Source organism: Acomys minous, assembly GCF_964271855.1.
Source record: "Acomys minous genome assembly, chromosome: 7".
NCBI classification, from domain to species: Eukaryota; Metazoa; Chordata; class Mammalia; order Rodentia; family Muridae; genus Acomys; species Acomys minous.
In genome coordinates, this window is record NC_140488.1 from 90,873,469 (window position 1) to 90,900,172 (window position 26,704).

The window sequence follows — 26,704 nt, forward strand, 5'->3', positions numbered from 1 at the left end:
ACTCAAGGTGTATAAACTTTATTTTACAAGCTGAATCCATTCAGCTTTTGTACTTCTTATAGTACTGAGCTAATGCCCAGAGATTAGAGAGCTTCAAATTAGCAAAATAAATTATTATATTAATAGGGAATTATTTACTACTATTTAGAAAGAACTGGACATTGATGCCAGAGATGAAGAGAGAAAATATATGCTATTGGTTTCTGGTCTTAAAACCTACCAAACAATATCTTCAGCATTCAAAGAATGTGGGTAATTTCCATAGATTAATTCTTCCAAGAATATAAGTACAATATCTTGAATGCATCATTTATCCACATAATGTATTTTGTGTATACTTATGATGACATAGTATTTTATTTGTAATATTTTGTGGTTCTGGAGATTGAACCTAGAACGTTATGTGGATGATAGACCAATACCCTACCACTGAACTACATACCAGATAGAATTTATTTTAGATAGTTTATTTTGTTTTAAAATGCAACTAAGGTATCACCTGGCAGTGATAATAACCACTGAAACTGAAGATCCTGCATTAAAGGCATATGTTTGTGGTGTTATCTTCCCTTTTAGTAAGGGTTGTTTCTCAAATATGTATGACTTCTCATACAAGAATTACTGCTGAATACTTCCAAGTTTACACTTTCAGAAATACATAAGCAATGCAGAAGATTTATAGGATTTACTGAAGGAGGGGGTGTGAGACATGATGCAATTTTCCTGTATAATTACTTTAAAACTTGAGTTTGAAAAGCTTCTCAATATCTTTTGCTGGGGGTTATTGAGTAAACTACTTCCTCATAACAGCCACAAATCTTCGATAATTGCCTTTCCAAATCGTTCAGAATATGAGGTGTAACTGTATTATACTTGGTTGAATTGTTGCCTAAAGGGGGTGTGCATAGAGATTCTTAAACAATCCATGCTGATACTAGAAGAGAAGATCACTCTCTGAAAACTGACAATGGGGCTTCATTGCTGAGGATAATATCCACACAGCTCATTGAATGTAGATGTTAGATGGTTCAGGGATGGAGTCTTCACCCCTACTTTCTAGTCTCCTTTAAACAAGAAGGTACTTTGCAGTCTATGGAATGATACCCACCCAGCAACAAAACCCCCCACCTACAATCTCTTCTACCTGCAAGATTAAGCTGTAAGCACTGTGTTGGGCAGATTCTGAGCTACTCTAAACCCAGTACCTATAAAGCTCCCATAAAAGCCAATCACTTGCCAGTCTGATCCAGAAGTCACATGGCTTCTGATCCATTAGTCTGTCCTCATAGGCATGTTCTCATCATTCATCTTGCATTATCTCTTCCTTATACTTCTTAGTATTTTCTATTTAGTCACTGTTTATATTTTAGTGTGTCACTAGGGAATTAGTCACATTAAAACACGTTTGGATTCCATAATTACTTTGGATACTGAATAATTTTGTTTACAACTACTTAATGAGTTAATCACATTTGTTGATGAAATATGTTTTAATTCAACATTATTGTGAGATTAAATTAAGAATAAACTGATGATAGTAAAGTTCATTGAAGTCCTGAAAATATATTGAAATACTATCTGTGTTTGGATTTCTTCATTATTAGTTTTTACTTTTTGCTTTTCTTTGGAGTCAAAGTGAGGTTTTCTATATCTTTTCAGAAACTGTAGTGAGATTTCATCTTGTTTCTTTGTGCATTTATTTTAACCATTGAATATACCTATTTGGAAATCAACCAAAAATAGAAGAGTAAAACAAAATATAAGGACCACTTGCAGAGGATGTTGCAAGTCACATCTTTCAACGTGGTAAATAACAAAACATTGAAGAGTATTGAGAACTGAGTGTCATCCATTTTTACTGCATTTAATATCCATTTGAATATATAAAATGTTATTAAAATAATACTTTAATGAATACATGCTATGCTACATACAAACAGTAGTTAAATGTAAATATGACTCTGAACTAACATTGTAATGCCCAACATTAAGCTTTGTAGGCACAAAAGAAAGAGAAAAATTGAAGAAAATAAAATGTAATATAATAATCCTACTCTCTTGTGCATTTTATTATACAATCCACTTGTATATTTATTGAAAACATCAATCTCAAACATACAGTTAAATTTCCTAAGATAATTCCTCCTACTTAGGTTTTAAAGATCTTATAACCTTTACAAATTCCATACTTCCCAAAATTTGTGTTTCATTCTGCTCTTTTAATTGCCTATCTTTAAATGTTTATCCATTTGAGTGGTCTCTACAGGGAGTGAAGCACAGTCTCACTGATCATATACTTTAACTTATTGGTACAGAACCCTAAAATTTAACAATTGAACAGTTTTAGTTCAGATTTTTTTTTTATTTGACAAATTTGTTTGCTGGATGGGTGAGTTGGGGAAAGCCTGAGCTCTTGGAGTACAGTGATTTATAAGTAATCCCATGTTTCCAGAAAAAAATGAACTTTTTAAAAAATTAAATACATTTATTTTATTATAAGTTTAATTGGTCAGAGGATAAGATCTTTTTAGATCAAGATTAAAAAAGTTAAGTTCTTAGAGTTGAGATAGGCTAGATATTGTATTTTGTTCAGAAATTTAGACCCAACAATACAGGAAAGATATTTACTTCAAGCTGTACAAATACAAATAGCCAAACCACTATGAATGTAACATTTACAGAAAACTTTTATTAAATATCTCTTTCCATGTGGATTTATGTAAAAATTACTCTTGAAAAATATGCTCTCATGGTTAAAAAATGACCTATTGGGATCATTTATTGTTGCACTTGCCTTTAGTCCTAGCTCTCAGTAGGCAGAGGCAGACAGAACTTTTTCAGGTAAAGGATCAGCTAGTCTGGTCTACGTAGTGAGGACAAGAGCTAAATAGTGATGTCCCGTGATAATAAATAAATAACTACCCAACAGAGAGTAACATATTGAAGTGTTAATTTGTGCTGTAGCAAAATTCAGAGGTGGTGCCTACAGAAGTGACTGAGTCATGATAATATTAGCTTCTTTTCTGGAATCATTGATGAATATATATGGGTGAGACATTAGAAAGCATGGCCTATTTGGAAGAATTGAGTTATCATGACTTTATCTAGTCCCTGACTTCTTCTCTACCTTCTTCTCTTCTTGCCTCTTGGGTGCCATCTGGAAAGAAGTCTTTCTATGGCTATTGATCCCAATAATTTTTGTTCAGCCATCCATGGGGCAAAGAATAATTAACTAACAGTGTGAAAATATGGGTAAAATATGTTTCTTTTAAAATATTTAAGTAGGCATTACATTATAACAACAGTAAGTTTACTTACATATATGTATGTATAAGTCAATTTTTATTTTTATGCATCAAAGGACTGCTTCAGTGCTGCTGACATAACTCAGTGGCAGTAATATACATTGTATTAGCAAAAAGTAATAGTTATTTTATTTCAATGAAACTCTGACTTCAGAAGAAGAGTTACCCACACATTCTTCAAACCCAAGCATGTTTATATCAAATGTTCCCCAAGGTTGCTTTTCTGGAAATGAGCTGGCTCCATTAACTCTGTAATATGTAGGGAAGAGAACAGCAAACTAGCACTATAGTAAAAAAAAATTCTGTCCTTGAGAACAGTTAGAAGTTAAAACATTTCTAATAAAAATTACTATTATTTATACCATAACATGAAAGTGACTACACTGATAAAGAAAAGCAAGAAATTCAGCTAAAGAAAGTTCATCCATGTAGTGAAAAATCAATTGGAACTCAGATGACTGCCTCAGCTTTACCATGTCACCATGGCCAAATTTGATGATGTTGTCTCTGTGTGTAGCTAATTTCTCATTTACTTGGAAACATTACAGGGCAGAAATGGGGCGGGTGGGACACAGTCTGCTCTGCACAGGAATTTCTTGATCCAAAACATCACCTAGCTGCCTTAAAGGAGCTTCTCTTGGTGATTTCTGTTGGAAGTAATGAGGAGCTATTTAAATGTTCTCTCTCTCTCTCTCTCTCTCTCTCTCTCTCTCTCTCTCTCTCTCTCTCTCTCTCTCTCTCTCTCTCTCTGCCTCCCCGCCCACCCTCCTTCTTTTTTTCTTCCATTTTCTACATTTACTTTTCTTGCTATATACTTGGCAAACTTACTGCTTCAAAATCAAAAATTGTGGATATCATTTTTCTCATCCTACAGAATAATTGGTAAATTGCTTGCTACACAAGTATGAATATCATAAGTTAAAAGGTAAGTGAACAGTAAGCTTTTAATTCTTTGTGCTTGAAATCTTTCCAGTCTATTGGGATTGAAATATATTAAATCAAGCATTAAAAGATGGAAAGCAGTTGATAGAGACACAATAAGCACATATAGACACTGTAAGTCTCCCCCTCCCCCCCCCCTCTCAGCCTAAGGCCTGGGAACGTGACCCAGACAAACTTGGGAAAGTAACCCAGAAAAAAAAAAGATGGCCAGTTTCAGTTTCTGAGATCAAGATGGCCAACTGAGATAAACAATTTCAACTAAGGTAAACAATTCTCAGAAAAAAATACCATCTGGAAATTCTCTGGAAACTCCCCAACACCCCTCCTTGCCAAGAATAGCCCCCAGGACCAATGACCCCTGCAATAGCCAATAACATTTAGACAAGCAATCTTAGCAACCACCAGAGCCGATCCTAACATAGGTCACGCAGCCCCTCCTAACCTTTGTGGTTTTAGCCTTTAAAAGTAGCCTGTAACAGTGACTTGGGGTGCCTCCACCTCTGGAGTGAGTGCTGAGGTACCCTGACGTGTGTCAGCAATAAGCCTTGTGCTTTTGCATCAACACTGTGGTCCTTGAGTAGTCTCTTCCGACGATCCCTTGCCCGAGTAAACTCTAGGGTCCAACATTGAGGGGGCTTGCCGAGATTTGGGGGTCTCCTTGAGACCACTGACCCACTTGTTGCAATGTTTCAATGGTCGGGGCCCCGCCGACTCGACTGACTTCTGAGACCATGAGTTACTTTCTCTTTGTCTTTTGTCTGTACTCTGCGGAAGCTTCGCGAGCTCCTGCGGGCTCTCCCTTTGTTTGTGCTCTGTGGGTGCCTGCGGGCTTCAAGAGCTCCCCTTTCTTTCTGTGCGAGCTCTTGGATGCTCCTTTCTGTTTGTTTCTTTATCTAGTCGGCGAGCCACTTTCTGTTCGCCTCTGTAGCATGCAAATCTGTATTGGGAGGAGAAAGGGGACAGACGTGTCCAGACCTTTCTCCCCTTCACCCGAGAAGACGCTCCGGTGGTTGTCTGGAGGAGAGGCGATGACAGCGTCGGCCTCTTCAATGCGAACGGCAGAGTCGTTCTGCCATCCGATCTGATTCCTGTTCTGTGGCGCCGATATTTTGCCATGCGGCTGATAAGTTTCGGTTTTATTTGTCTGTTTGTCTCTGTCTTGTCTCTCTCTGTCTTCCTCTCTCTCAACCGTACTGACATGAGACAAAATATGAGGACCTCCTTGACTCTGACTCTCAACCATTTCAAGGATGTTCAAGCTCGTGCACATAACTTGTCTGTAGATGTCTGCAGAAGACGTTGACAGGTCTTCAGTGCCTCAGAGTGGCCAACCTTTAACATGGGGTGGCCTAGAGATGGGACGTTTAACCTTACTATTATCCTGCAAGTTAAAAATGTTGTTTACAGACCTGGGTCCCACGGCCACCCGGATCAGGTCCCATATATAATCACGTGAAAATCCCTGGTCCGAGACCCACCACAGTGGCTCAAGTCCTTCCTCCTGGGCCCCATGCCAACTTCTCTCTTCCAAGTTACAGTTTCCAAGACTCCTGAGACACCCGAAAAACACCCAAGAGTTCACCCAAAGCCCATGCTACCTGACAAGGAACAAAATCTCCTACTACTAGACCTGCCTCCTCCACCTTACCCTACGTCTTCGAGTTCTCCTTCTGACCTTAACCCCTCTCTCCCTACCTCATCTACCCACACGCCCTCTCCAGCCCCTTCAGCTCCTTCTCTTACACCTTCACCCCACCCTCCTCAGATTCCTCCCTGCCCCCTCCTTCTCCTCCCCGCCTGCATAGCCGGCGGGACCAAAATCCAGGCCAGAAAACCTCATCATTGTTTCCTCTTCGTACTATCGGCAGTGACATCCATTACTGGCCATTGTCCACATCAGATTTATACAATTAAAAGACCCACAATCCTTCCTTTTCATAAGACCCCTAGGCTCTAACTTCCCTTATTAAATCAATCCTTTTAACTCACCAACCCACCTGAGATGACTGTCAACAGCTTTTACAGGCCCTCCTCACCGTGAAAAAAAAAACCAGAGTGTTCTCCTAGAAGCAAGAAAATATGTGCCCAGACCAAACGGGGCACCCACCCAGCTCCCTAAAAAAATAAACGAAAGATTTCCCTTAACATATCCGGATTGGGATTTTGAGACGGCTACAGGTAGAGAGAGTCTCCATATCTATCGCCAGGCTCCATTGACAGGTCTCAAGGGAGCTGAAAAATGCCCCACCAATTTGGCCAAGGTAAAAACTATTACTCAAAAAAAAAAAAAAAAAAAAAGCCCTGCTGCCTTTATGGAAAGGTTACTGGAAGGGTTCCGCATGTATACTCCGTTTAACCCTGAGGCTTCAGAACATAAGACAACAGTGGCCATGTCTTTTATAGATCAGTCAGCTCCGGATATATATATATATATATATATATATATATATATATATATATATATATATATATATATATATATAAAAGCAACAGTGACTAGATAACATTCACACATATAGATTACAGGATTTGGTCAGAAAAGCAGAAAAGGTGTATAACAAGAAAAAAAAATCCCAGAGGGGGGGGGAAAAAAAAAGCTAGACTAGCAAGAGAACAGGAAAAACAAGAAGATCACAGGGATTGTAAGCGAGATAGATATTTGAGTAAGATCTTGGCCGCTGTAGTGACAGAACCTACTAAACAAGCAACAATGTTGCTTTTATGTTGATCACTCAAGAGTCATCAAAGATTCAATGACAAAACTCAGAGAGAGCTTAGACAAGAGACGAGGAGACCAAGAGACCCAACAGAGATGGTTCGAGAGATGGTTTAATAACTCCACCTGGTTGACCACCCTCATATCCACCCTCCTTGGCCCCCTTCTGATCCTTTTCTTACTTTTAACATTTGGGCCCTGTATCCTTAAGTGACTTCTTGCCTTTATTCGAGATCGTCTCAATATAACTCAGACCCTGATCCTAACTCAACAGTACCAAGCCCTCAAAAATGGGGACACGCCTTAAGATTAAGGCCAGTTAAAAACTCAAGGGGGGATTGAAAGGTTCTCTCTCTCTCTCAGCCTAAGCCTGGGGACGTGACCCAGACAAGCTTGGGAAAGTAACCCAGAAAAAATTGAAGGCCAGTTTCAGTTTCTGAGATCAATGTGGCCAACTGAGATAAACAATTTCAACTAAGGTAAACAATTCTCAGAAAAATACCATCTGGAAATTCTCTGGAAACTCCCCAACACCCCTCCTTGCCAAGAATAGCCCCCAGGACCAATGACCCCTGCAATAGCCAATAACATTTAGACAAGCAATCTTAGCAACCACCAGAGCCAATCCTAGCATAGGGCACTCAGCCCCTCCTAACCTTTGTGGTTTTAGCCTTTAAAAGTAGCCTGTAACAGTGACTTGGGGTACCTCCACCTCTCGAGTGAGTGCCGAGGTCCCCTGACGTGTGTCAGCAATAAACCTTGTCCTTTTGCATCAACACTGTGGTCCTCAAGTGGTCTCTTGCTATGACTCCCTACCCAAGTGAACTCTAGTGTCCAACAACACATACATGGACATACACACACACACTCACATTCATGAACACACACTCACTCACATTCATGAACTCAAACATGAAGATATATATAAATACATAAACACTGTTTAAACCGTTGCTTCAGTTCACTTGAAAACATTTATATTATTTATGTATGTATGTAGGTATTTATTTATTTATGTATTTATTTATTCACTTTATATTCCTGTCATAGTCTTATCCCTCTTTTCCTACCAGTCTGACCTTTGCTTCCCCTACCCCTCCTCTATTCCTGAGAAAAGGAGAGCTCCCCTACCCATTAACCTCAATTCATCATGTCTCTTCAGGACTGAGTTCCTTCTCTTCCTCTGTGGCATATCAAGGCAGTCTTATGGGGGAAGTGACTGAAAAGTAGTCAACAGAGCACATGTCAGGGACATCCCCGATTCCCCTTACTAGTGGACCAACATGAATCCTGAACTGTCTATAAGCTACATCTATGTAGAAGACCTAGGTCCAGACCATGCATGGTCCTTGGTTGTTGTTTCAGACTTCACATGCCTCTCGGAGCCTTGATTATTTGGATTTTTAAGTCTTATAGTGGAGTTCTTTTCACTTTTTGGCCTTTTTGTCCTTCCCCTCACTTTTCTACTAGACTTCTTATGCTTCACCAAATGTTTGGCTGTGAGCATTAGCATCTGTTTCAAAGCCTGTTAGGTGGAGTCTCTCATAGAACAATTCTGATAGACTCATATCTACAAGCAAAGCAATATGTTGTTATTAGTGGCAGGAGTTGGCTCTCTTTCATTGGGTGGGTCTTTGGTTGGGCCAGGCATTGGTTGCACATTTCCTCAATCTCTGCTCTATCCATTCTATCTTTACCACTACATATTGTGTAGGCAGGGTAAGTTTTGAACAGGCATTTTTGTGGGTAGGTTGCTGTTCTTCTCCCATTGCTAGGAGTCTTGTCTAGACAGAGGTTGTCCACTTCAGTTTCCGTGGTCCTTGCTACTAGGGGTCTCAGCTATAGTTCCCCTCCTATCCTCTCAAAAGCATATTCTGACTTAGGTATCCAGCTTGTCACAGAGATGCCCCACCCACAGTTTCTTTTGTTTTCTGTAGCTCTTCTGTCCTATGCTCTCCCCAGTTCTAGTCTCCATCCTTAGTTCTCTCTGTATTCCCCACCTTGTTCCCTCTCTTCAAACACTATCTATGTCACTCAGATACAGTATGCCCTAGCCACATCCATCTTGGATGTATCACTAATGCCATAATTTTAATCTTTATGTTAAAATTCTATTTCCTCATTCTGGACTAGAGAATGAAAATGGGACTACTCTTCTTGTTGCTTTACATATACATGCTTTACATCTATAAATTCAAGATAATTTCACAATAAAATAAATACCAATCAATATGTTAATTATTTCAGGAACACACATCACAAGTACTACAGGTTTATGTTAGAACTGTTATATAATTTTGATTTTATTTTTTATTGGAAAAATTTATGAACATGTGAGAGAATTTGTGATTACAAACTAAGAGAAGTAAATTTTGTTTTCTGGCTGCTTAAGGGGTTAACTATGAGCGTGTCCAGCACGATGTCATTGAAATACTACTGAACAATCTGGAATTCCTCATGACTTCTTGATATGATTAAATATACAAGGAAGTAGATGGAAAACAGTGGATAGATCATTGGAAAATTTTGACTTTATGCTAGAAAACTATATGTGGTTAAGATGTTTGTTTTTACAATAATTATTATTCATTAATCTCCACTTTCTCATGATTGTAGTAGTAATGGATGTTGTTTTAACAGATAAGATACAGAAAAAATTGGAGAGAATGTAAAATGACACTTCTGCAATTATAAGATTTAGGGGAAAGAAAGATTTGGGATTTAGTATTGTCTTGGCATCATGTTTGGAAATGTTGTATTTATCCTACCAGCAGTTTGAGGACAAAGATAAAGCAAGAAGAAGACTAGAAGAGTAAAAAAGAAGTCTAATTGCAAGTCAGATGTACCTATTTTGCCTTTACCTCATTTTCAGTTCTGGCATTAATACCTTGCCAGGGAAATTGCAATTAGTGTTTTTCCCAGCCCAAATATCCAAGTGATTTAGTTCATTTTCCTTTGATTTTTAAATTAATTTTAAAAAGAATTTTATCATATAATTCTGCCCTACCTACTCCTTCCAGATTCACCTTCCATTCCCTACATGCTCATTGTTGTGTCTTATCTTTTTTTCTACCTATCACATCCAATTTTTGTTATCCATACATGTGTAGCCTTCTACTAAATGATGGTCAATTTACCAGAGTGAAGATTCTTAATGAAAGTTGACCATTCCTCTAGTAGAAGTTATCAATTGTGCATAGAATCTCAGTTAGGGGCTAAAGGTTAGTTCTCAACTCCACTCTCCATGCTGGGATTTTTAGTTTGACTAGAGTTTATGTATGGTCTGTGCATGTTGTCATATCCACTATAAGTTCATATGTGCCACTATCCTGTATTATCCAGAAGACATTATTTTCTTGTGGTCCTAAAATATGAAAAGCTTAAAGAGAATAACAGAACAGAAAGGTTAGACCATGGGAAGGCAATGTAGTGGAAGTAGTATAAAGAGAGCTAAATTACACTAAATATCATCTAAAATGAAATATGAAACTTACTACTGTAGAAGGTTCTTCAAATATATGTGTTCATATTAAAATATTTTTAATGGAACTACCACATAACAGGATGACATTTCCCCTAATATTCACCACAGACTAATAAAGCCCAGTACCAGGAGTGGGTTAACTCTTTTAAGATTGTTGGCAAGTGGAGTTCCACAAACCCCATCCCCAAATATTATAAGCTATTGCCATTACTCTAGGATACTCTACAGAAATTGATGGTAATACATAGTGCTGAAAATGCCACATAGTACATCATATAACATGGAAACATCAAGATAAGGCTGACCCAAAAGCTTCCTCCCAATTGTATACCTTTCATAGGACTGGAAGGTGCTAATTCATGCTAACAGACTGGGAAAATCAACCTTTTCCACGGGAGAACCCTGTGAAATAAATGTTCCTTAACAATTGACAATACAGTTAAATTTAGACAAAACATTTTATTTTCTCTTAAATGTAAGGTAATATTCAGTTGATTTCATGCAGAATCTATTAGCATAATCTTTGGAGTTAGAAATTATATTTGTTTTGCATGGGAAAAGGACTTTTGGACAATCAACTCTTTCTCTGCTTTATGTGAGACTTAATCAGCCTTCTGTGGGAACAGGTGGAAATAGTATCAGATGAAGCGTCCAATTGTACAACCCATGAACAAAAATATTTTTAAAATGGGTGGGAATATATAGCACAGGTGAAAAGAAAAGTATTTCTCATGAGAATCTTGCTTAACATCACAAATACATGGGCACACAACACACAAACACACACACACATTTATTTTTGCATTTCAAAAAGAATTATACGTAATTCTTCAAAGAATATCATAGGCTTTAAAAATAATATTTCTTAGCATATTTGTCTAGTATAATTCTTGAAAGTTTTAGAATTAAGTGAACTACTTTGAATATTTACAAATTATTAATAGAATCCACTATATCGGGCTTTTTTCAGAACAATCATATTCATTATCCATTAAACTCTTTTTCTTTCATGATCTTTCTGCAACACAGTAGTGAGTAGGAGACTCAATGAAGCTTTTAAGCTTATAACATGTTGTTCCTTGGCTAAGTTAGAAAGGAGAGGATGATACTATCTTTTTCTATTGTAACCTCAGTGATGGAAAAATCAAAGCTTGAAATTCATACTCTCAGTGTCCCTTAGCTTTGCACTGTACACATTCTACTCTTGTTCCTCTGAGATTTTCCTTTGAACGTAGCTGGAATAACTGCAGATTTGGCCTTTGTACTCTGTTCAAAGAAGAAAAAGGAAAGAAAGTGACTCCTGCAGCATGTGCATTTTCAGTGTCTGCCTAAACCCTTCTGCAGTGGTCACAGGAAAAAGGCTCTGTTGAGTCTTTGCCTGGCATAGAAATTCAGCTGTACCCACGAAGGTAAGTAGTAGCTAAGGCAATTATATCACAAGATAAAACAAGTGGTGGAGTGGAAATAGTAAATATTGGTTTCACAGGCAAAACAGGGCAAGCAAATTCTAATAACTGTTGCCCTGAAGGCAAATAAAATAAACCCCAAACATTTGTTCAGTTCCCTGCTATAAAACCATTTTTCTCACCCCAGTAGATGTCAGAAAACTGCCCAATTGGAGTGAGAAAATTATGCCTCTGGTAACCAGAAATCATCTGACTCTCAGAAATGAGATTTTTGGCATTCCCATGAGGCCTTTCAGTTTGGCTTATTAAGAGCAAATGGGCAGCTGAACAAGATTACTCTTCCCTGATAGGAAAGAAAATAAAGTTAATAGTAAGACAAGCAGGCTGCTATATTTTTTAGAGTGCCTTCCTAATTTCCTTGTAAAATCCCTACCTGAAAATGTAACACTATTGGGACAGTGATTAGTTTATTTTATTGGTGAAAACTTAAAGCTGATTTATATTTTGAGTTATAAATGTGGTACGAGAAACCATTTAGTATGTGTGTAGAATTTGGAAGGTAGTGCAGGTAGATACTGTAAAATATTTCTGTTTTATCCCCTATCCAATAATCACCAACACTTCAAGAAGCATTTTAAAAACTCACTGACCTGCATAAAACAGATATTTATGTATCTAAAGGATGTAGGGTGATTTAACCTGCTGGCCTGGATGTCACAAGGTATAGGGTGATTTTTCAATATTTGAATCTTGTTAATGCTCAGTTCTGAAGAGGTACAGGGTAGGGTCTCTGGTGCTGGATGTGGATGCCCTTCTATTTCACTTTATCTCTTGGGTGGTCAGAGCCGATGGCTCAGGCAACTGATCAGAATTGAAAGGAGGAAGAACAAAAGGGAACCCAAGGTATCTTCTCTAGGGAATGGCTGTACTGCGGCCGAGGAGGAGAGCTTAAACTGACACAAGTTTCCTATGGCTGAGGCTGTAAAAAGCAGCTTCTTGCTAGAAACTGCACAGGGGGTTCATAAAAGAATACTCTTTGATCTGTAGGTAGGCCTCCTTGCAGAGATCTGCAGTAAGCCAATGTAAACTTAGGCTTATTAGCCATAGAAGGCTGATGGCCCTGATTCTGCTAACTTATTTTCAAATCTACAGGGAACTAAGAAATGAGAAAGAGATAGAAAATAAACCACTCACACCACGCATTCAAGAGAAAAGGTGGATAAAATTAGGCATCTGGACTTCAACTGAAGTTAAGTTTCCCAATCTCCACACATACATTCAAGAGAAAAGGTTCAAGAGAAAAGGGTGGATGAAGTCAGGCATCTTCACTTCAAATAAAGTTAAGCTTCCCAATTTCTGCTCCATTTATTATTGATGACCATACTTATAGTTCTGTTAAAAGGGTATTACCTCATAGTACAACAGGTTACATGTTTTAAATCTAAACATTTCTTATCTAAGTATCCATTACATAAGTTCACATTGAGTTCAGTGTGACAAAGCCTAAAAGTTACAAGAATATACAACTTATCAATTAGGACTGACCTAACTATACATTATCCAGCTATCTCTTAGTTCATAATGAGTTCAAGACAATAATTTTATCTGTCTTTCATTCTAAGATACAGAGTAAATTCAGACATCTCTAGGTAGCTTCATTCCACTTAGGTTCATGGGAAGTTTAAACAAACTTCCTTATATTTATAATGAAATATTAGGATTCATGGTATCATCTGGAGTGGAGGCTTATCTGAAGCCACAAATCTGCTACAAGGCTATCCCTAGAGAGGCATTTGAAGGTCAACAAAGATATTTATTACAATCATACTCTAAATTTAATTTTTAAAACTATTTGATTCAAATAAGGAATTCCATAGTCAGGGATTAATTAATCTGAATAGTAAAAAGTGCATTTCAACAAAATCCTACAGGAAGTTTGCTCAATCAGAGCTGGCCAATACCCAAAAAGTAACAGTTTCCACCATTGCCTGAAGTTTTTCCTTCTGGTTATGGGAGATAGAGTTTCTCTGTTTAATTTTGGCTGTTCTGGACTCACTTTGTAGGCCGGGCTGGCCATGAATGTAGTCCTGGTTGTTCTGGACTTGCTTTGTAGACCAAGCTGGCCTTAGACTCACAGTGATTCACCTGCCTCTGCGTCCCTGGGTGCTGGGATTATAGGCATGTGACACCATGCCCAGCTCTAACGCCAGATTTTAGAGAGAGGCAGTAAAGCACCATTGACAGGGTAGTCAGAGGTTGGATGCAATTCTGGGGTACATCACGATACAGACCTTGCAAATACTGGATCACCTCTAGAAATCTCTCATGCCTACTGGACTTCCCCAAATCAATGGCTCCTGACAGCATGTCAGAGGCTGGAAGCAGTTTGGAGGTGCATCATGGTACATGACCTTGCAAATACCACATCATCTCCTAGACAGCCCACATGCCTAGTGAGCTCCATTAACAGGGTGGCTCTTGGCAGAATCTTGGAGAAATTATGTCCTACAACAATTTTTTTCTTCTTTATGAAGTGAGAAACATTAGCAGATAGAACCTAGGGCAAACTCTTAACAGGTTTTCTGGCTTCTGTCTTTTATCTTTCACCTTTCTTTGAAAAATCTGTTTCCTTTCAATATATCCAAGTACTTTTTATTCCGCTGCCCTTCCAGAGATACTTCACTAGCATCTATGGGAAAAATATCTTATAATTTTAGTGAACTTATGCCTTAAGCTTCATTCTTAATTGTGGAATAAATTATGCTATCAAAGGCATTTCAATCTCCACCTAGTAGAAAGGAAAATGCTCTTTAATGGAAATTCAAAAATCACAGCATGTAGTAACTAACTCCACTGCTTTGCTGGGCCGCTTTGCTCTTCAGGGCTTTTCCTGCAATTTGATGAGAAGACTCAAGGGTGAACATGGCATCTAATTTGAATAAATATATGGTCTGAATACTATGCTCCACTTGACTGCAGTCAAGCTAGTTATTTCAGACTAACATTCTCATTGATCATTTTTGTACTGAGGTTTCAAATTGACTTTAGCGTGACTAAAGACCACTGTGGTGCAGTTCATTGAAAATTCTCTAGTGAACTAGACTTAGAATGTGGGAGATTATAAAGAATTAAAGGAACACCAGGCTGGATAATATAGATTAGTAGCATAAAAATATGATATAAAGTGTAAAGACAAAAAAACAACACGTGGAACAGCTACAGTATAAATCCACAAGTCAATATTTTAAAAGGGTGTGTTAACTTCTCAAAGAAGAAAGTGCTATAATTTGCTATAGTTGGGTTGATATTCAGAGAAAAGATGAAGTGGATTTTGAGGGTTTTATGAGTAGTATCTTTATTGCTTGAGGAACAAATGGAATCATTGCAGAAAAAGGGAATAACACAAGAGTGGAATAACATGCATGTGACGATAGTATATATTATGGGTTGCAGAGAGTATGGAGAGAGGTAACACTGAAAACTCAGGAATGAAACAGGATATAGATAAATTAAAATGTAAGATATTAGTTTTGATATGGCAAGTCACAGGGATTCAGTATACTTTGTGCTAGAGTGCGTGGATGATGAAATAAATTGAAAATGTGCTTCTGTGTTTAGCTCTTACTGGCTGTCACTGAGATACATCGTCATTTTCATTCTCAGTTTTCTCAAGTGTAAGATGGGTTTCAGAGTCATGTTATGATGTTAGGGTATCTGAAACAGACATACAATCATGTCCTTCTTTTCTTCCTTGCATTTTTCTACTCATTGTCATAATAAAATATGTTTATTATTTTATTATTGTTGATCCTAGAAATTAATATCACTATATTTAGGTTTGACTTGTTTGGGGTAAGAAGTAATGAAGAGAGAACAGACACATATGTAGAAAAGCTGCAGTTAAGTGGGTTGTATGCTCTGATGGAGCTGAGACAACAGACAGAACATGCTATTCATTTATTGTATGCAGCTGAAGGAGGAGGCAGGTTAGCTCCTAATCATTTTGGGGGGTGGCTTCACTAGGGACACAGTTTCAGAGTACAGTCATGTCATCTTTGTTTGAGAGTTTCTGTATATGGTGGTTGTAGCTGAAGTTCAGTTCTCTGCAACCTTTATACCTGGACCAGAAAAAGACATTGCCATTTCTCTGATCTTGGAATGGAAAAGACTTGCCATTCACATGGGTCCGAAGCATTGGAGCCCTTGACATGCCATGATTATTTTCTAAAAATGCCATAATCAAATCAAAACAAAACATTCCCTCAGGTCTTCGTTTGCTCCCCACAATATCTTCTTTATTTCTCTCATGTGAATCTGTGATATGTTGGAAGAACTGCTTTGAGTAATGGAATACTACAAAGTTATGGGATCCCAATTTATAGGCTCAGACTTTCTTTGCTTTCTTGTCATGTGGGATTCTTGCTATGGTTATAATTACTCAAAGAATCCAAACACTAAGATTTGAAAGACTGAGCCTCAAGAAAAGGCTGCATGTATGAAGAGCTATCAAGGATATCAGCTATACTTTTAGCTACCAGTGACATGTATTTCATGGTTATGTTAGTGAATCATCAAGACAGATGATGGGACAGCTAAGGGGAGGGTCTCTCCATATATGTAGTTTTTTTGCTATATGCTCTCAGTTACTTCTCAGTAACTGCAGTCCACAGTAAAGTAAGACATGTTAAGAGACAGAGTACATCTCCATTATTTATGTTATATTATTCATTTACTGTGTTATTAATAACTAATTTTTTATTTTGCTTAATGTGGAGGTTTGAATAGGTTTGGCTCTCATAGACTCATGCGTTTGAATGTTTGACTCATGGTGAGTGGAGCTATTAGGAGTTGTGACCTTGTTGGACTAGGTGTGGCCTTGCTGGAGGAAGTGTGTCACAGTCAGAGTGGGCATTGAGATCTCCTAATGCTCAAGATCCATGCAGTGTGGAACAGTCTCCTCCTGGATCCCTCCAGCATCGGGTCTGCCTGCATGCTCCCATGCTTCCTACTATGACGATAATGTACTAAACCTCTGAAACCATAAGCTATCCCCAATTAAATATTTTACTTTATAAGACTTGCCTTGGTCATGGCATCTTTTCATAGCAGTAAAACCAAAACTAAGACACTTACTATGTGGCATTTTCTTACAGCTATATGCTAAGGAAAATATATCATATATTGTGTAGGGTTAATTACTATTGACAGGGTTACACCTTCATAGGGGATTTTAGACTTTTTGCACATGGACAATGGAGAGAGTACTCTATGTTTGTTTTTAAAAATCTGAATTCCAATATGTTTTTAGATGAGATCATTTTTTTACTCAAAACTTGATAAATGGACCATTGATTTAACCTTTAAAAGATGATAATGTTAAGGAATAATTTTGACTTTGTATATAAAGGGCTCGGTTCTAGATTCTCTAGAAGAGAAAAAAGGCCTTCATTAGGGAATCAACACTGAAGTGAATAATATTTTTTCATTATTCATTCATTCATTCATCTACTCACTCACAAACTCGATAAATATTTTTTTAAGCAAAAATACCCATAGCAAAAAATACTCATGGCTTCAGTGTAAGCTTTTTATTAGTTGACTATGAGATTATGAAAATTTATAGGATGATATTTGAGTTGTGGACACTTCAGTCTTCTAATATGGGGGTAGGACATGAATTAAAACCAAACTACTCATGGGAGTGGAAAGAAAGATTGAAAGATTTAATATCGCTAGATAAAATTTCTAGAGCCACATGCAACATGCTTAGAAAATAAAATAAAAAGCAATCTCAAATGAAAGTAAATACCCCATACACTAAACAAATGCTAGAGTTAGGGATAAGTAATGTGATAATTTATGTGGAGCTTTGTATTAGAGTAGACAGTTTCATCATGTGTATCATAATACATTAATGCAATTTTGGGCAAGTTTTAAACTATCAGATGGAAGTAATAGGAAAAATGTAGTATGACATTAAGCATAAATATAGACATACATATGTATATATGTACATCTCCTATGTTCTGCATAAATTATACTATTGAAATTGAACTTACTGACATTCAGTTATATGAATTTTGTTTTATCATCACATCCTTTATTGTGTTATTTCTAAAAGGAACCTTTTATAGGATAATAAATCTCTGTAAGTAGAAATGTTCATGTAAACAGTTTTGCTTTTGTGTTTTTTTCTGGCTTCTCCTGGCCATGGTACTCTGATCTTTTACTATATATTCTGATTCTTATCACAGTCCTGTCACCATATTATTTCTCTGATATTCTAAAGTAGAAACAAGAATGTCCAATTTGATTCCTGTGAGCTGCTTGTGTCCTACCATAGATATGAAAGCAGCTCCACACATTTGTAGATGAGAATGTCATGTTGTCACATCAAAAGATAAGCTTTATCTCTTGCTTTTCTACTAAATTTACTAACATTTTCTAAAAGGAAATCCTTGCTTTTAAATAAAATTTCTCTTCAGGCAAATAGTTATTGATGTATTATATAATGTTCATTCTTCCAGACATTTCTGAAAAAGATAATAAGAGTTTATGCTTTAAACATATAATAAAATGACAAGATTTATTAACCATAATTTAGACCCACAAACCCTTAAAAGTCTGAAACACAATATTATAAATCCTATAAGCAGCAGTTGATGAAATTTTATGGAAAATTTAGAATCCTTTGTAATTTTCCTTTTAATAGTACTAGAGATTTAACCCAGGATTTCTTTTCTACAAAGCAAATACAGTACTGCTTGTTTTATTTTCTTCTGTATTATCAACATGATATTTTGAGAACCATATACATCTCATTGTCAGATACTCCTGTATGGAATATTGAATATGTTTAAAGTTATATAGAATTAAAGCAATGTCCAGAACACTCAAGAAAATGAAGAATTGTGATTGCTTGGTTGTAACTCAAAAAAGGAGGACAAAACAATGACTCTTTTATGTAAATGTATTGTGAGAACACTGTTTTTTACTTTGATAGCACTAGGTGGCATGAGAGATACACAGTGCTTAAAGAAAACCACTTTGCTAGAAATTCAAATTGTTTTCTTAATGCTTCAGGCAGGATAAGCATTATTAAAACAATAGCAATGTGTATATGGTTGTCAAAATATCATGTCCCCGCCATTATTGCCTAAAAAGCATGGGAAGGCAAAATACAAAGTATATACATTTTTCCTGATATTCTAAGTCCTGAGTAGAACTTGACAACATTTGTACCCAGACTGGTGATAATAATAGATATTAAGCCTCATAAAATCATACAAAAGGCTATATTTTGCATTTTAAATATATATGTGTATATAATTTAGTTGTTTGGCATTACTAAAACATAGTGGTTTTTTGAGATTTTTAAGATAATTCAGAATGTCACTAAAGGTAAAATTTGCTGATTTCTAAAATTATAGGTTTACAATTATTTGGAATTGAGGTGAAATATTTGAACAGAGCAGTGATGGCACAGGATAGAGAGACAGGTGGTCCTCTGTGCATTCAAGACTAGCTTGGTATACACAATGAAGTCAGGGCAAGACCCCCTGATCATAATATAAAGCTACTTAGAAACAACAGTCTAAAATTCAAAATGACACATTTTTCCTTAGTAATAAATGATAATGTCCTTACTGGATATACGGATATTTAGACTCCACAGGGGATCAGCACTGAAACTGACTGGGACATGTAAATGTCTCCAGCCAGATCCTCAGATATGTAGAGCAAATAAATCTTATTGGCTAGAAAATTCTCATGAATTATTATTACATGCTACCCTTGTTGTGACATGAATGGAGTTGGTATTACAGCTTGGTATACAATCCTGACTGGCTTAAGAAAAACAGATGTCTTTTTTTCTGTTCATATAAATAGCATAAAATCATCCTTAATTTATCTGTGCATCCTGAGCATCTTATGCATTTATAATTTGAAAACTGTATATTATCTGTGAGAAGTTATATGTTTTCAGAACAAAAGAACAGGACACCAGGAAAATTGGATCAGAACTGAGAGTTCATCCTGGAGGATTTTGAGACTCTGACACAAGCTATTCTAGTATCCTACATTGATCTGCCTCAGAATGCTTAAGTTGATATTTCAGCAAAGCTTGCTTCCAGCACAGCTTCAAATAAAGCTGATGATCCCAGTTGCTCCAGAACCACAGGCTGTTCTAAACAGGACTTCATTTAAGGCAGAATTTTTTAAACATTTGAGACTGAACCACAAATATTATTGCTAGCTTGCTTAACCACTTTCTAACTTTCTCTTGGGTACCCCAAAAAGTATCTTCTGCCCCAAAACAGCAGAGCAATCTTAAGAATGATATCCCTTTCCCTTTGGTTGAGGTGGGTAGGTTTTGGTTATTCTGTGGGCTATGGATGTTTGTAGTTACAGGTTATTAAATAGTCAAGATCAGGGGAAAAAACAAGGTTCAGGAACTTACACTCAGGAATTTCTCCCTTTCCTTTTCCTTTCTCTATCCTGTTTTTCTTTGGTAAGGGAAAAGAGGTTGAGAAGAAAAAGGGGAGAATATAAGTATATCATTAAAGACATGGGAATGTAAGAACTATTTTAATTGTCCATATGTGTCATGCATTAAGACAGGAGGTAGAAATACAAAGGAAAGATTATGGGATATGTATTGGATAATTTTACTACATGTATTTATAAAAATGATTTTTATAAAATGTAAATAAATACAAACAATTCTCAATATATTCCATCCTATAAGCAAATCAGTATAAGTTTTATCTTCACAATGTTTTAAATAGGCAAATAACAAGAAAAGAATCCTTGTAAATCAGAAGCAAACTAGGAGTAGATGTGAGAACTGAGGAAAAACAGACTCAGGGAAAACTATATCATTTTCTATATGTTAAAGAACAAATACTGTTGTGCTCTTCCAAAGTGAAATGAAAATAAGTAAAATGTTTTAAGTACCTGTGTTTTGACCTACATTCCCTAGAATTTCCGTGGCTCCTGTATTAATACAGAATTCGATCAATTACTAGAAAACCCTTCCATTGGCAATGACAAGAGACAACAGAAGAAAAGTGAAAACAAAAACAAACAAATAAAAACAGCTATAAGAGGGTAAAGAAGGAATATATTGGAAATGCAAGGCTTCTTATGTGCCTTTGTTTAGTATCTGCATATTCATTATTTACTATAATCCTAAACAAAATTCATTGTTGAGAAAATTCCTGCTTTAGTGCAGTTTGTCAAGCTGGGATCCCACTAATATTTCAGAAATTAGAGAAGAGACTTAGGAAGCACAAGGTTTTCAGTCATTCTATCTTGTTACTTGACCTTTATGTCTATTACAAGTAGATAAATCCACTGAATTCATTTAATACAAAATATATGGTATGCAATGCCAGCATTTCTATTCTTTCCTGGATGAAGTATCATATTAGACTATATGGCATACCATCTAAATCATTCTTCAAAGTGAAATCATATTTTAAGGGTTAGATATTTATCAGGCTGCATTTTGTATTTTAGCATCAACAACTATTAAAGGATGAAAAATAGAATGTCTTATATAGAAGAAGATCCATATCTTCAAAATCATTTTAACTCTCCACTCGAGCCTTCAAAGTTCATATTCATAACAATAGTATACTGTGAAATAATATCACTTGGCAGTGGGGTAGGAAAAAAAGCCTGGTCCCCTAAGCCATACTGATGATGATGCAAGGCATCTTTCTTATTTATAGAAAATAATATGAACACGGCATTATGAGTCACCTTCACACTTGTGTGCTATTCTTTCCTTCTAACATCAACCCACATCAATAAGATATTGCCTGCAAAATGACATTTCTGTACAATTTTGAGTTATTTCAGTATCAAATCCCTTTTATGTATGGGAACAGAGAGATCAGGGAGAATGAACACATATCAGTTTAAACTGAATTCTCAAACTTATTTAGTATCACTAATCCAATTGTAAATAAGAAACCACTTATTCCATGTCGCAATTTGAGATTAAACCCAGGGACATAATGCATATTTTTATTCCTATAGAATATTTCTGCTTCATTTGATTAGAAACGTTTACCCCATGAATTTCAAAAAACATAATGCATAAATTATAAATTTGATAATATTTAAGTGACAATCCTTATATTGCAAAATAACAATATTAGAGAGACAGATAAATTCCATTTTGCAGTGAAAGGATAAGAGATAATTTTTTAAAAACATTCCCAATGATTTCCAAATCATTTTCTCTATGATATTGCACAAATTTCTACATTGAACCATGAAATAATGAGAGATAATGGAGTTTAATTTCTACATATTATAGTAGCAAATGTTAGTAATAAGCTAGAGATTAAACCTATACAGTATTATCTACCAGTGATCAGTACAATAGTAATAAAATAATTATAATTTTGATTTGCTAATAATTTTATTGAAATTGATTTGAATCTCACTCCATTTATGATGATGTTGGTTATGGAATTGCTGTAAATTACCATTATTGTGTTGAACAAAGTTTCTTATTTCCTTAGCCTAACTGGATTTTGTCAAAGGTCTTTTCATCATCTAGTAAGATGATCAGGGTTTTTGTCTTTTACTCTGTTTATATGGGCGATTACATTTTTTTGATTTATGAATGTTGAATAATCCCTCCATCTCAGAGATGAAGCCAACTTAATCATGGGGATAATATTTTTGGTATTCTTAGACTCAGTTTGCAAGTGTTTTATTAAGTGTTTCAGCTTCAATGTTTATAAAGGATATTGACCTACCATTTTATTTTCTTGTTGAGCTTTTTGTAGTTTGCGTACCATGGTAATAGTCATATCACGAAAAGAATTTTGAAATATTCTTCCAGTTTATATTTTGTGGAGTAATTAAAGAGTTTTGGTGCCAGCTGTCCTTTTAAGGTCTGGTAGAATTCTGGGCAAATTTTTGGTTGGGTGTTTGTTAATTATTATTCCAATTTCACTAGCCATGATGGCTATTTCATCTTGAAATAAACATTTTAAAACTTAAAACTTGGTCATTCATACGTCTCAAATTTTTTTATTCATTGTACATTGTCCAGTGTAATGGAATACAATTTTTAAAAGTATGTTCTTAAGATTCTCTTAATTTCCTAGTTGGCAATTGTAATGTATCCATTTTCATTTCTAACATCATTATTTGAATCCTTACTCTCTTGATTAATTTTGCTAAAAGTTTGTCAACTTTGTTAATTTTCTCAAAGAAAACAACTTTTTGTTTCATTGATTCTTTGCATTGAATTTTGAAAATTATTTTTATTATTCTCTATTTCATTGATTTCTACCCTGAATTTTATTTCTTCCCATATACTTTACTAGAGTATCATTTACTCTTGTTTTTCTAAGACTTTCAAATCTGTTGTTAAGCTATCAATATGAGATATCTCTATATTTTTTCTTTTTTTCCATTTTTTAAAAAGGAATGCTATACAGAGAGACCCTGTCTTGAAAAAACAAAAAAATCCATTTTTAATGGATGCACTTAGCATTATAAATTTGTCTCCACTATGTCTCATATGTGATTTCATTTTTATTTGATTCTAAATAGCAAAAGAAAATACTACTGAACTAATTGCATGGGTAAAAACTAAGGATTAAGCTTTTTTAGTTCTACTTGTTCGGCAGTTAGCCTTCCTAATATACAATGGGGGATCTAAAAGCTAATAGTTCCGTTTTTCTCCTGAGGATCAATTGGAGCCTTATATCTGAAAATAAATAACAAGGCTGGAGATATGAGGTGAAGTACCTGTTGTAGGGAATATATGGCTCTACAACATTTTGGATATGAAGTATACCTGCTTTTCCAGATGAGTGGAAAGTTGTAGTCAAAGACTAACCTATAACCCGTCAGTTTTTGAAACTTATCTCACCTCTGAATCATTTGTTTTTGGTGGGCTCATTTTAAGCATATATCTGTAGCTACTTTTTGCATATTGTGTCTGCTTTTCACCTTATTTTGAGAAGTTCTTAGAGTTTTTCCTTCACAACTTTTATCTCCTGATTTATGAGAGCAAAACCTACTTTATTTTGTAGTCATGAAAACTGCACAGTTTTTCTTATTAAAAATCCTCTCTTAGACAAAAATATCTCCATTTTTTAATAAACGTTTTCAGCAAAAAAAAAAAAAAAAAACAAATAAAGGGAATAACAAAAGCCAATCATTTTTAACTAATATGGGGACACTATAATGATGGCAACTCATCAGAAAAAAGCAATGAATTAAATAAACATAAAACAAAACTATTCACTCAAAATGTTGAAGGCAGTAGCATATTCCATAAGCACTGAACATTACTAATAACCCTACTAAGTCAGTGAGTAAGTACTTTATGATGACTTGTTATTTTCAAACTTGTGTGATAATCGTTCTATGGAATACTTAGACACTTATTGGTGAGTTATAGTTTACTTCTAATAATCTGTTGATTTCTTCATGTTAAAAATTTGCTTGAAGTTAGTATAGAAAGTAGCTCATACATCTTCAGAAATTGGACTCAATGAAACCTATATCATTGAAACTTATAGACAACATGCATCTAAAGACTATGAACAAAATTTAGAGTGATCAGCATTCTGAAGAAAAGGACTGAAAACTTAGGGACTTGGAGATCTGAAATCTCAATGTCTAGTCTTTCAGAGAAATTGAAATAACTAGAAATAATCAACTTTAGGTACCAAAACCAATAAGACATACATCACCTATAAATATGAAAGATAAAACTGATCTGAAGATAAAACTTAGTTGTAATTAAATGGAAATTTCTTTGTAATATTAACATTCTGGTATTGGACCACTTAAATGATTGCACTAGGATTCTGTCACGGCTTTAATAAGAAAGGACTTATAGGTACATATGCTTGAATGCTTAGTCCCTAATTTGTGTAACTATTTTGGAAAGATTAGGAGACATGATATTTTTGGGATGGGGATTTAAATTGTCAAAAGCCATATGAGACCCTCAGATGCTCTCTCTGTCTCTGTCTCTCTCTGTCTCTGTCTCTTTCTGTCTCTCTGTCTCTGTCTCTGTCTCTGTCTCTGTCTCTGTCTCTCTCTCTCTCTCTCTCTCTCTCTCTCTCTCTCTCTCTCTCTCTGTCTCATTCACTCTCTCCCACTTCTTATGGATATAAAGCTCTCAGCAACTGAAGCACAGACATGTCTGTATGCTTCCTGGCATCAATATCATGACCATATACTAAATATCTAAACGGTAAGCAAATCCCCAACTAAATGTCTTATTTTGTAAGCTTTTTCTTATTAATGGTATTTCTTCACTGTTATAGAACACTAACACCACTGCTTTGAAACTTATCTTGACAGTTTCTTAAACAAATAACTTGGTTAGTTGTTAAAGTTTGGAAATTTGGTTTTGGATACTAAAGAAAGGCAATAGAGTCAAATAGAAATTTAGGCAAAACATGCATGGTGACATAATGTAGTTCAACTATGTATCTCAAGAATGGATGGGCAGTTTAAAGACAGGATATTTAGATAAAATTTTATTACTTCTAAAAAGTTGAATTTATAGTTTTCCAGTTTTTATAGTAATTCTCTGTAATACTGGGCAGTCATGGTGCATTCCTTTAATTCCAGCACTTGGGAGGCAGAGGCAGGCAGATCTCTATGAGTTCGAGGTGAGCCTGGTCAACAGAGCGAGTTCCAGCACAGCCAAGGCTACATAGAGAAACTCTACCTTGAACAACCAAAAAATCTCTCTAATGAATGATTAATTTCATTACAATCTGATAGACTAAACAAGCAAAGTCTAGTAAATAGTATTTACTAAAATATTAAATCTGCTTCCTTTCCCAAGATTCAATAATACATTTTCATTTAAATACTACAACAGGCAGTTCAGAGTTTTAAATACTTCCATTTTATATCATGAGTAATATTATTTAATGTTCCCAATGATTTTCAGTGATTTCCTGTTTTTGCATCCCTGGAAAGGTCAGATTCTACTAGCTTGTTCCATTTTTGGCCAGTGGTCTACCAAAGGAAGAGCAGTATATCATATTATCTGTGTCATAGTAACTGGTCATATTTGAGGATATTAGTGAACCACCATCTATTGTCAGTTAGTTATAAGCAAGCCCTCTCTGTCAAGACCCTAGCAAGACATGTAGCAAGTGTATAACAAAATAAAAAATTGCAAGCATGCATCAAAATGAGAAATGATTATGTATTAGTATTTGCACCTGAGATTAGGAGGTTGACTAAATGTCACAAGACTTAGTCTAACTTGGCTAATACACATGAGCACATCTAAGTGTAGATTCTAATGACAGGATAGAACCTCAGCTCTGCAGGCAAAGATCAAAAGATAAAAGCCCTGAAGTGCTAAAACTAGACAAAAACATCTCCCACTCAGCAGCAAAATGTAAATTCACAAATTTGTAGGGTAAAAAGACACACAGAGAGGATATGATTTTTAAAGCAGAAGCAAAAGCAGCAGGAGATGTATTAAAAGATAAGAGCTTTGTTCATTAGAAATAGAACTTAGTTAAATAAAGAGTCAAAAGGAGTTTTGATAATCAGAAGGATCAGAAGGATCAGAGTGATCGTTATGACTGTTGAATCATCTGGGAACAGAGAATTTAATAAAAAGCTGTTATGGAGATTTGGATCTCCTATATGAATAGTATATGGTTTACGCTTCTCTCTCTCTCTCTCTCTCTCTCTCTCTCTCTCTCTCTCTCTCTCTCTCTCTCTCTCTCTCTCTCTCTCTCTGTGTGTGTGTGTGTGTGTGTGTGTGTTGGCTAGCTTAAAATCAACTTGACCAAGCTAGTCATTTGGGAAGAGACAACCTCAACTGATA